The sequence below is a fragment of the Salvelinus sp. IW2-2015 genome, unplaced genomic scaffold, assembly GCF_002910315.2.
Source record: "Salvelinus sp. IW2-2015 unplaced genomic scaffold, ASM291031v2 Un_scaffold1929, whole genome shotgun sequence".
Lineage (NCBI taxonomy): Eukaryota > Metazoa > Chordata > Actinopteri > Salmoniformes > Salmonidae > Salvelinus > Salvelinus sp. IW2-2015.
In genome coordinates, this window is record NW_019943287.1 from 177394 (window position 1) to 188162 (window position 10769).

The 10769-nt window shown below is 41.8% G+C and overlaps 1 long non-coding RNA gene across 2 annotated transcripts; it reads right to left on the minus strand.

The window, feature by feature from the left end:
- Window positions 1-8498: 8498 nt before the first annotated feature.
- LOC139024829 (uncharacterized) lies at window positions 8499-9101 on the minus strand. 2 transcript variants are annotated; one of them, XR_011476197.1, is made up of 3 exons: window positions 9031-9101; window positions 8749-8854; window positions 8499-8535 (listed from the first exon to the last, which is right to left on the minus strand). It is a non-coding gene; the product is annotated as an uncharacterized lncRNA (long non-coding RNA). The 2 variants fall into 2 exon arrangements; XR_011476196.1 differs by lacking the exon at window positions 8499-8535 and adding an exon at window positions 8663-8714.
- Between the last annotated feature and the right edge of the window lie 1668 nt (window positions 9102-10769).

Sequence of the window (10769 nt, forward strand, 5' to 3'; positions counted from 1 at the left end):
GATGCTGCAGTATCGTTAGCTAACCTCCTATCTGGATGCCTGCAGTATCGTTAGCTAACCTCCTATCTGGATGCCTGCAGTATCGTTAGCTAACCTCCTATCTGGATGCCTGCAGTATCGTTAGCTAACCTCCCTATCTGGATGCCTGCAGTATCGTTAGCTAACCTCCTATCTGGATGCCTGCAGTATCGTTAGCTAACCTCCTATCTGGATGCCTCACTCTAGTCCCGTGAGAGAGAAATGGAGTCCATAGAGAAAGCAAGTACAAGATGGTGTCAGGGATGGCGCAGCAGTATTATCATGAGGAGACGTGTACTTGGAAAACGGAAGGAATGGAAGGAAAAAGAGATATAAGAGAGCGAGGAAGAAGAGTGGAGACTGAGTCGGGTAAAAATGTGGAAAAAAGGGAGATGGTTTGTCAAAGAAGAATGGTAGAAAGTGTAAGCAGAGTGACCTGAAGACGAGAGAAATGGAAGTGAAGGAGGGGTGAAGTATCAAAGGTGGTACGTGCGGTAAAGTTATCGGAGACCAAGGTATGCACTGAGGATCAGGATGAAGAAGTCTGACAGGTAGGAGTGAAGTTTATGGAAAAAGTGGACTCTTGCCTTTGGCTGATCCATTTGTGGTTTCACGGTGGGTGAAGAAAGAGTTGGTCATGTGGAACAGTGAGGGTAACCAGAAGTGGTCTAGTGATACTTGTTTGTGTTTCTGTTGTCAGGGGAAGAATGCGCTCGGAATAAAACGAATGGAGCAAGAAAAGTTAATTGTTTTCATTCTCAAAGAACGGTACCAATGAAAGGAGTGATATACATAGGCTGGGTAGCCAGTAGATATATAATGTTGACCAGCTGAGGGCAAGAGATTCTCCGGTGTTTGTGATGCTCGTTGTTTGATGCGAAGCAGACAGCGGTGGTGCCATCCAGATAGGAGGTTAGCTAACGATACTGCAGGCATCCAGATAGGAGGTTAGCTAACGATACTGCAGGCATCCAGATAGGAGGTTAGCTAACGCGGTTAGCGTCGTTAGTGTCAGCTAGCTAGCAGCGCCAGCATGTTAGCTATGAAAGTATCTATCTAGCAACAATGTCAAGGTCAAAAAGGAAAGAAATKATGTTAAGTCATGCTGACGTTGTAAAATAAGTCAAATCTKACTGAAATAATTAACAGGCTGAATGTGCATTTCTGTGACTAWGTAGCCAACTTTAGCTTGCCAGCTCAGTGACCGGTGATGCATCTATTCCTGTTTRTAGATTTGGGCGTCCCTCCCCCCTCCCATGTCCTGCACGGAGAAGCGCCACTGAGTCAACATGTGGCCAGAATTATATTACATCCGGGTTGGTTTACAAACCACATTGACAATACATGGAAAACTGTTCACATGGAACCCAAACCGGCTGCACGTGTGCATACATTTATTTTGTCCCCCCACWCCAAACACGATCACAACACGCACATAAAAAAGAAAACTCTGAACCAATTACATTAATTTGGGGACAGGTCGAAAAACATTAAACATTTATGGCAATTTAGCTAGCTAGCTTGCACATACTAGCTAATTTGTCCTATTTAGCTAGCTTGCTGTTGCTAGCTAATTTGTCCTGGGATATAAACATTGAGTTGTTATTTTACCTGAAATGAACAAGGTCCTCTACTCTGACAATTAATCCCCACATAAAACAGTCAACCCGAATCGTTTCCAGTCATCTCTCCTCCTTCCTCCTTCCAGGCTTTTTCATCTTTGAACTTATATGGTGATTGGCATCTAAACTTTCATAGTATTACCACGACGACCGACAACACATTTCATCTTTCAAATCACCCACGTGGGTATAACCAATGAGGAGATGGCACGTGGGTATCTGCTTCTATAAACCAATGAGGAGATGGGAGAGGCAGGACTTGCAGCGCAATCTACGTCACAAATATAACCTACTTCTATTTTACGCCACGAGTCGAACACACCGACTGTTATTTGCGTTTTGGTACACCAGAAGTACATTCATTTCCATGCGTTTGCAGCATTGAGTTGCAGTGCGTTCTGTGTGGTGCATTCGTTTGATAAATCAAATGTATGTGTAACCGGTTCTGTACGCGGTACCTTTCTGCATTGTGTTCTGGTGAGGTGTAGGTGGAAGACAAGGCTCTGGACACAAATTCTGCCGGTTGTCTCTCTTTTAATGGACTGCATGGAATGGATACAAATACAAGGCAAAAGTTTACTGCTGCCGTCTGGACTCCAGTATATTTGCTCATCACACGCTGAGTAAACTCAGTAGTAAAGCATCAACAAAAAATACATTGTATATGTTCATATTTTCAAAAGACTAATATCGTTTTAGAAATGTTGTACATCAATAATTTGCTAATAAGTGTTAAATATTTCTTAGAGAGTGTACTATTGTACCACTATACGGAGGCATACTATTAAAGCAACAACGTCATTTTCGACATGCCTGGGCAAGTAATGTAAACTCACCCATTCCGTACAAATGTGCGCAACCGCAACATTCAAACGAGGCTATAAGAAAATAATGGGACTGTAGCGACTGTGTCGACTTCAAAATCGGGGGTGTGAACTAGGTTTCTATTCAAGCGTTGATCGACATGGTAATGGCTCTATAGTATTGGAGAAAGTTGAAAAAACGGACCCTCCGTTACATCGTGACGTTGTCATGTCGTAAGTAACGTACAGCACGCATAAAGCAACTATTTCTGTCTTACAATCTCTCTCCACCAGGTGTAGCACTTCTCTCATCGTTTAAAAACAAGAAATGGACAGTGACGGGGGTAAGGGGGGATACCTAGTCATTTTGTGCATCATCATTGCATGCGATCATCATTCTCAAAGCCGCTGTTTACTTCTAAGATCACTTAGAAAGCCGATTCAAATTCGCCCTAAAAAGCTGAATCAAATAGGTATGTAATGACACATTATATAAACTCTTTATAGTGTTTWATTTACATTTTAGAGGCGATAAGGTGATAAGTTGGACAGATCGAGTGAAAAAAAGCCATTTTCCCACACAACCTCACGCATTAGTTTCGCTTCCCCACCCGCCATTTTTAAAAAGACCCAATGGGGCTCATTGCCTGCTTGAATTATGCAGAAACGGGCAGCGTTTAGGTCATATAATTGATCATGTTGGAAAGGGGAGAAATTGTGCTTTACAATGGTATTGACATTACAGTTGATCTGGAAGTATTACGTTTTTGGGGCGCTAAAATAAGGGCAATTGTACGGACCAAGGCGATGTACGAGTTTACGTTAACAAAATGAATGACAGCTAACTAGGCACATTAACCATGAAATACAACATCGTCACATTTCACAACATACCTGCATGGAATGGATACAAATACAAGGCAAAAGTTAATGCTGCCGTCTGGACTCCATACAAGTATATTTGCCAGACAAGACAGTGCAGAAAACCTGTGAGAAAAATATTTTTAAAAACTCACGATGTCTGCACCTGAAAGAGACCCTCTCCCGCAACAAAGATAACGGTAGTTGGGCTAGCCTTGCAAAGTTGCATTCATATATATATTCCTATAAACAGTAATGCAACACTAAATCAGTGACGATATATCTTTTGCTTGTCTTTTCTTGTGAACATGTGCATTCAAAAGACCGGAGCATACATAACCCCTACCTCTCCTCATCACGCTTTGAGCAAACTGAGGAGTGAAAGCATGGCTCCCGTTGATGACATCACAGCATTAACACAATTTAGAAAATAAATACAATAAAATAATTCACTATTGGAAGTAATCTAATACATCTTAAAATAACCTTAAAATAATACATTCAAATAAATATGAGGGCTTTTCGGTGAAAAACATCAGTATATTTTACACCTGTTACATATGCATATGTAGACTTGACAGAAAGTAGCAAATTGTGAATGTTGAATTTTTGTTGCAAACATATCCAGTAAAAAAAKTGTGGAATTACATAATAAAAACAGTTTGATTGCATAATTTCTTTACATATTTTATTCATTTATTTGCTAAGTTGAATACATATTATTTATTCAATGACATCTTAAAATGTATTATGAGAACCTATAATATAATGTCCCTCCAAAATGCATAGTTTTGGAGCAAAATGCAATAATAAATAGTCAAGATAGCAATGAGACCAAAGTTGTGGAAGATGGTTTTGATCGCGCTGTTGGGCTGTGACCAGCCCCGCCGAAAGCACAGGTCCAGAGATGGTTGAAGTCCCGAAAGCATGTGTAACAGTATAGCTTCCATCCCTCTCCTCTCCCCTTCCTGGGCTCGAAACCCTCTGCACACATCAACAACTGACACCACACAAAGCATGTTTACACATCGTTACCCATCGCTCCACAAAAGCCAGCAGAGCAAGGAGAACAACTACTTCAAGGCCTCAGAGCAAGTGACGTATCGATTGAAACGCTATTAGCGCGCACCACCGCTAACTAGCTAGCCATTTCACATCGGTTACACATGCAGGGGAGTTCCACCGTCTCATTCAAGAGCTTGACAATTTCAAGAGAAATTTCAAAGTTACTTTCGTCTGGACAGAGTGGTTGGTGGAGCCAGGATCGCCTGGATGGATACCAACTACCGGGAGTCCATTAGCCAAGTTGAACGCCTGGCGATTTGTCTCCGTAAGCTAAATTCTAGTGAATTTGTAAATCCTTTGATACCGTAATTGATTGATATTAGATATATGTTATGTGCAACCTAGCTGGCTAAAGGGCTCTCTAGTTAATAGACTAATGTGACATGAGATGTAACTTTTGCAGAAAGTTCATTAGGACTAAACATTTTCCCAAGTTGGTTTTCAAATCCTTAATTCGGGACAAGTTCGTTTTTTGAATGCGCCTTTAGGGATTCATCCGCTCTGAGCCTTGAGTACTTGTTACCTTGCTCTGCAAGGGCCCGTGCATTTGTGGAGCGAATGCGGTAACCCCCACGATGCTTCGAGGGTGGCTGTTGTCAATGATTGCAGAGGGTCCCCTGGTATCGAAGCGCCAGTAGGGCACCTGTGTGGAAGGCCACATGTGTTCTCACACAAACTACTTGCAGAGTCATTCAGGAGCGCTCAGGATGAGAACTGGGCAACCAAATGGTCATCTACTGATTCACCAGGGCAGAATGCCAACAACTCCCCCAGACAGGCACTCCCAGGTGAAGGACGAAGCTGACCAACCTACTTCTCATCCCATGGGGGGGCAAAAAGGTTAAAGCCTGTGGAGTGAAATTAAGAACCAATCCACCATTAGCATTTACCCCCCCCACTTATCGCTCTTCATTTGGAAGTTATATTTAAGTGAAATTTGGGAAGTAAAGACCACACTTTAAGTCTAACATGAGATATTAGTAAACAACTGACTATGAAAACATAGAATTAATAAGTATTCATCAGTTACAGGAAGAACATGACAGAGTCTGACAAAATCGCTGTTGTAAAAAATGTTACAAAATAAAAAACGATTGAAAGACGTGTGTGTGTGTGTGTGTGTGTGTGTGTGGTGCGACGTATGAAAATACAAAAATTAATGTGTAACCTGTAATCTGTAGGAGAACAAACAAGAGCATGTATTTTTTGTCACAACTGCAGACAGATACAGGAACTATCATAAAGCCTAGACGTAGTAGGGGAACTTCAGACATGGCCATAAAGGGAGAGAGGGCAGGGTACTGGAGATTCTGAGGTACCACAGAGGAGTGGAAGAGAAGGTGTGTGTGTTTGAACCTAAAAAATGAATGTGTAGCCGCAATAAGGTAAACACACATTTTCACCTTTAGTCTTGTAAAAAGAACAACAAGCGCATCAGAGTTCTCCAGTGTGTCAGTTTCAATTCAGTCAATTTTCTATTTAGCAATCTATTTACAACTAATAATGAATGCTATCCTAAGTATTGAGAAACTGCTAACAAGGGACATATATAATATTCCTATAAACAGTAATGCAACACTAATCAGTGACGATATTGATTGCAAGGGCCGTGGCTTTTTGTGGAGCGATGGGTAACGACGCTTCGTGGGTGTCAGTTGTTGATGTGTGCAGAGGGTCCCTGGTTCGCAGCCCCGGTCGGGGCGAGGGGACGGACTAAAGTTATACTGCGTTACACTAGATCCAGAGGTGCTTCCTCCATTTCATCATCTTCCTGGCTGCACCGGTGGTGGTTCATACTTGTGTGATGTACGTTGTAGAGGGTCTCGCTGCACCGGTGGTGGTCATACTTGTGAATGATGTAGACTGTTGTAGAGGGTCTCGCTGCACGGTGGAGGCGTGGTCGCACTTGTAAAATGACGTAGAGTGGTCTCGCTGTTGTCAAATACACACGTTTGAGGATACTGCTTACATGAATTCTTTCCTCCATGTGTCCAACCGCATGCAAAAGTCTGCAAAAGGTACCTACATCAGTATAGTTGCCTAGCTGTGCAAAATGTTATGCAGCAGTGATTGCAATGACGCAGTTGGGTGTTCGAAAGCATTAAGCCCTTGGCAACGCAGACATCCGTTGACCGCAGCGAGCAGTGTGGGGTGCAAAAATTGAATAATATAGATTTCTAAATTATTTTGCAACGCTCGCAAACACGACGCGAGCAGTGTAGTCAGGGTATTAGGGACGTTTAGCAGGGTACCGGGGAGGAAAGACTGTTTTATAAGGTAGTCTTATTGGCCACATAGCAGAAAATGTGCTTGTTATTCATGCTTTCTGGCCTGTAGGGTTATTGCTTCCTTGCAATGCATTGTTGGTTCAGTGGTAGAATTCTCGCCAGCCATSRGGGGGCCAGTCTTGTATAGCGGACCCATGTATTGTCAACGGGGTTTCTAAACCAACCCGGATGTAATATAATTCTGGCCCCATGTTGACTCAGTGTCGCCTCTCCACGCAGGAAGTGGTGGGATGCGCACTCTCTCATCAGTAGCTRCCCACAGGGAAAGCTGTTAACAGGAATAGGTGCATCACCTGTCACTGAGCTAAAGTTAGCCACATAAATGTACGTTCAGTCTGTTAATTATTTCAGTCACATTTGACTTATTTTACGAAGTCAGCATGACTTAACATAGTTTCTTTCGTTTTTGACCTTGACATTGTTGCTGGATAGATACGTTGATAGCTAAAATGCTGACACTGCTAGTTAGCTAATGCTAACGACGCTAACCGCGTTAGCTAACCTCCTATTTGGATGRCTCACTCTATTTCCAYTGAGAGATCAGCGTACTGGTAAGTCAACTTTGCTTTCAAACTTMAATCATCTGTAGAGTTGTTTCACATGKAARCATACTAGATAGATAGATATTGTGTTAAAACGCCTGTTGTCATTCATTGGTTGTTTCTTTGGTGCTAGCTAACTAAGCTATCACTAGCTAACTATTGGAGAATAATTGGTGGATGTAAGTAGGTCAACAGTAGCGTACAATCGTATTGACTGGAAGGAGCACAATAAGCTTGGTTGTCACTATAGTAGGTAAGTTGGTTGATAATGGGGTACAGTAGGCTACAGTACCGTTACAGTATTACTGAATGACAACATATATAGCCTTGTCAACTAGTAGGTAGTTGGTTGACATGGGGTGCAGTAGGCTACAGTACCGTTACAGTATTCTGAAGACAACAAAATAGCCCTTGTCACTACAGTAGGAATAGTTGGTTGGCATGGGGTGCAGTAGGCTACAGTACCGTCAATGTTTACTGAAGGACAACGATATAGGCCTTGTCACTACTAGTAGGGTAATTGGTTGGCATGGGGTGAGTATAGCTACAGTACCGTTACAGTATTACTGAATGACAACAATATAGCCTTGTCACTACAGTAGGTAAGTTTGGTTGGCATGGGTACAGTAGGCTACAGTACCGTTACAGTATTACTATGACAACAATAATAGCGTTGCTCACTACGTAGTGTAAGTTGGGTGAACATGGGGTGCAGTAGGCTACAGTACCGTTACAGTGTACTGAAGGACACAAATATAGCGCTTGTCACTACTAGAGGCATAGTTGGTTGACATGGGGTGCAGTAGCTACAGTACCGTTACAGTATTACTGAAGGACAACAATATAGCCTTGTCATAACTAGTAGGTAAGTTGGTGGCATGGGGTGCAGTAGGCTACAGTACCGTTACAGTATTACGAAGGACAACAATATTAGCCTTGTCAGACTAGTAGGTAATTTGGTTGGCATGGGTGCAGAGGAGCTAAAGTACCGTTACAGTATTACTTGTAATGACAAAATAGCTAGCCTTGTCATACTTAGTAGGTAAGTTTGGTTGAGCATGGGTGCAGTAGGCTACAGTACGGTCTCAGTATTACTGAAGGAAACAACAATATAGCCTTGCCGTATACTAGTAGGTAAGTTGGTTTATATGGGGTACAGTAGCTACAGTACCGTTACAGTAGTTACTGAAGGACAACAATATAGCCTTGTCACTACTAGTAGGTAAGTTGGTTGACATGGGGTGCAGTAGGCTACAGTACCGTTACAGTATTACTGAATGACAACAATATAGCTGTCACACTAGTAGGTAAGTTGGTTGATATGGGGTGCAGTAGGCTACAGTACCTAACAGTATTACTGAATGACAACAATATAGCCTTGTACTACTAGTTAGGTAAGTTGGATTGGGATGGGGTCAGTAGGCTAACAGTGACCGGTTACAAGTATTACTGAAGGACAACAAATATAGCCTTGTCACTACTAGTAGGTAGTTGGTTGATATGGGGTGCAGTAGGCTACAGTACCTGTTACAGTATACTGAAGGACAACATATAGCCTTGTCACTACTAGTAGGTAAGTTGGTTGGCATGGGGTGCAGTAGGCTACAGTACCGTTACAGTATTACTGAAGGACAACAATATAGCCTTGTCACATACTAGTAGGTAATTTGGTTGGCATGGGGTGCAGTGAGGCTACAGTACCTTACAGTATTACTGAATGACAACAATATAGCCTTGTCACTACTAGTAGGTAAGTTGGTTGGCATGGGGTGCAGTAGGCTTACAGTACCGTTACAGTATTACTGAAGGACAACAATATCCTTGTCACTACTAGTAGGTAAGTTGGTTGACATGGGGTGCAGTAGGCTACAGTACAACATTACTAAATGATAACAACGTAGCCTTGTAACCAGCCAGCATATGTTGATGGGGTAGGCTACGGTATACAGCAACAAATAGCTTCCTACATTTTGTATTCGTTGGGTCCCTTGACAAAAGTATGGTCTTTTTGACTTGGTAAAATAAGCTGATGATTGTGTGCACTCTCACTAGATATAATTGTTTGGTTTGGTGGCAGATTTCCAAAAGGAAATAGACATAATCAATTCTCAATCAGATGAGATACCAGCTAACCATTTTGAATGTGATTCATTCATAAATGTGGACACTATTGTAATATCTTAGGTCCTCCATGTCCAACCTGAAGCCCCCTGTCCCAGCAGAAAGACCAGGAAAAAGTGTTGGCTTAGGTACAACTTCTATTGAGGAAATGTAAGACATCTCAATGCATATTTGAGTTACTGACATAAATAGAAGCATATAACAAGAAATCTATCAAATGTATTTTATAAAGCCCCTTTACATCAGTAGCTGTCACCAGGTGCTTATACAGAAACCCAGCCTAAAACCCAATAGCAAGCAATGCAGGTGTAGAAGCACGGTGGCTAGGAAAAACTCCCTAGAACGGCAGGAACCTAGGAAGAAACATAGAGAGGAACCAGGCTCTGAGGGTGGCCAGTCCTCTTCTGGCGTGCTGGTGGAGATTATAAAAGAGTAGAGCCATTTGGGCCAGATTGTTCTTCAGAGATGTTTAAATGTTCATAGAGACAGACAGTGTCAAATAGTAATCACAGTGGTTATAGAAGGGTGCATTAGTTCCATGTAGTCATGGCTCTATGTACACCGTATACCTCCATAGTCTGTTTTTGGTAATAACAATAATAAAGGCTAATAACAGGGTTAATAATATATCTGTGAGATATCCAAGGGACTTTTATATTTCTAAATTAATAATAATAAATAATAATATCTGTTGTTTAAATAATAACAATACTTTGAGATGATTTCATTTTTCAAATAATGTAAAACGAGCGAGGAAAAGGCCATTCTTGAAACAGGGGGTGAAACATTTTACTCATTTGTAAATAGCCAGTTTGTTATATTAGAAGGATTTATTTCAGTTTGTTTAGAGGAAGAACAAACACCTACCCATCTCATGGGTCTCCCAGTCGAGCCGGCACGGGTATGACTGTAGCAACAACTTTCCTGCAGTGTCTTAGACCGTTGGACCACTCAGGTGCTGTACAACATGACCGGTCGGGTGTTACAGTACTAGCAGTAAGAGCAAAATAATCCTAATAAAAATAATAAAAACCTTAGTGTAAAACAGTTTTAGGTAATATGAAGTTGTGCACAATTATCAGTTCTATTTAGGTTTATGTCGCCCTTCATTGTCAGTTAGAGACACATTAGGACCAAAAGCATAATCAGTGTCTCTTACTCCCTTGTGTGGTCTGGAGCAATGAAGTGAGATGCAGGGTACGTACTAAAACACATCATACTCTAACTCCCCCTTGTGGTGGTCTGGAGCAATGAAGTGGAGATGCAGGTACCGTACTAACACAAATTACTCTAATTACCGCAAGCAAATCACAAAACCTTTAGTGGAGCAACACATGTGTGCTCCACACACCAACAGATGTACACACAGACATGTTGTTGAGGGTATATTTACTGTCACTTTGTGCATCTTCTTCAGATCTGCACCCACCAACTGCCTGACAGCCTTAC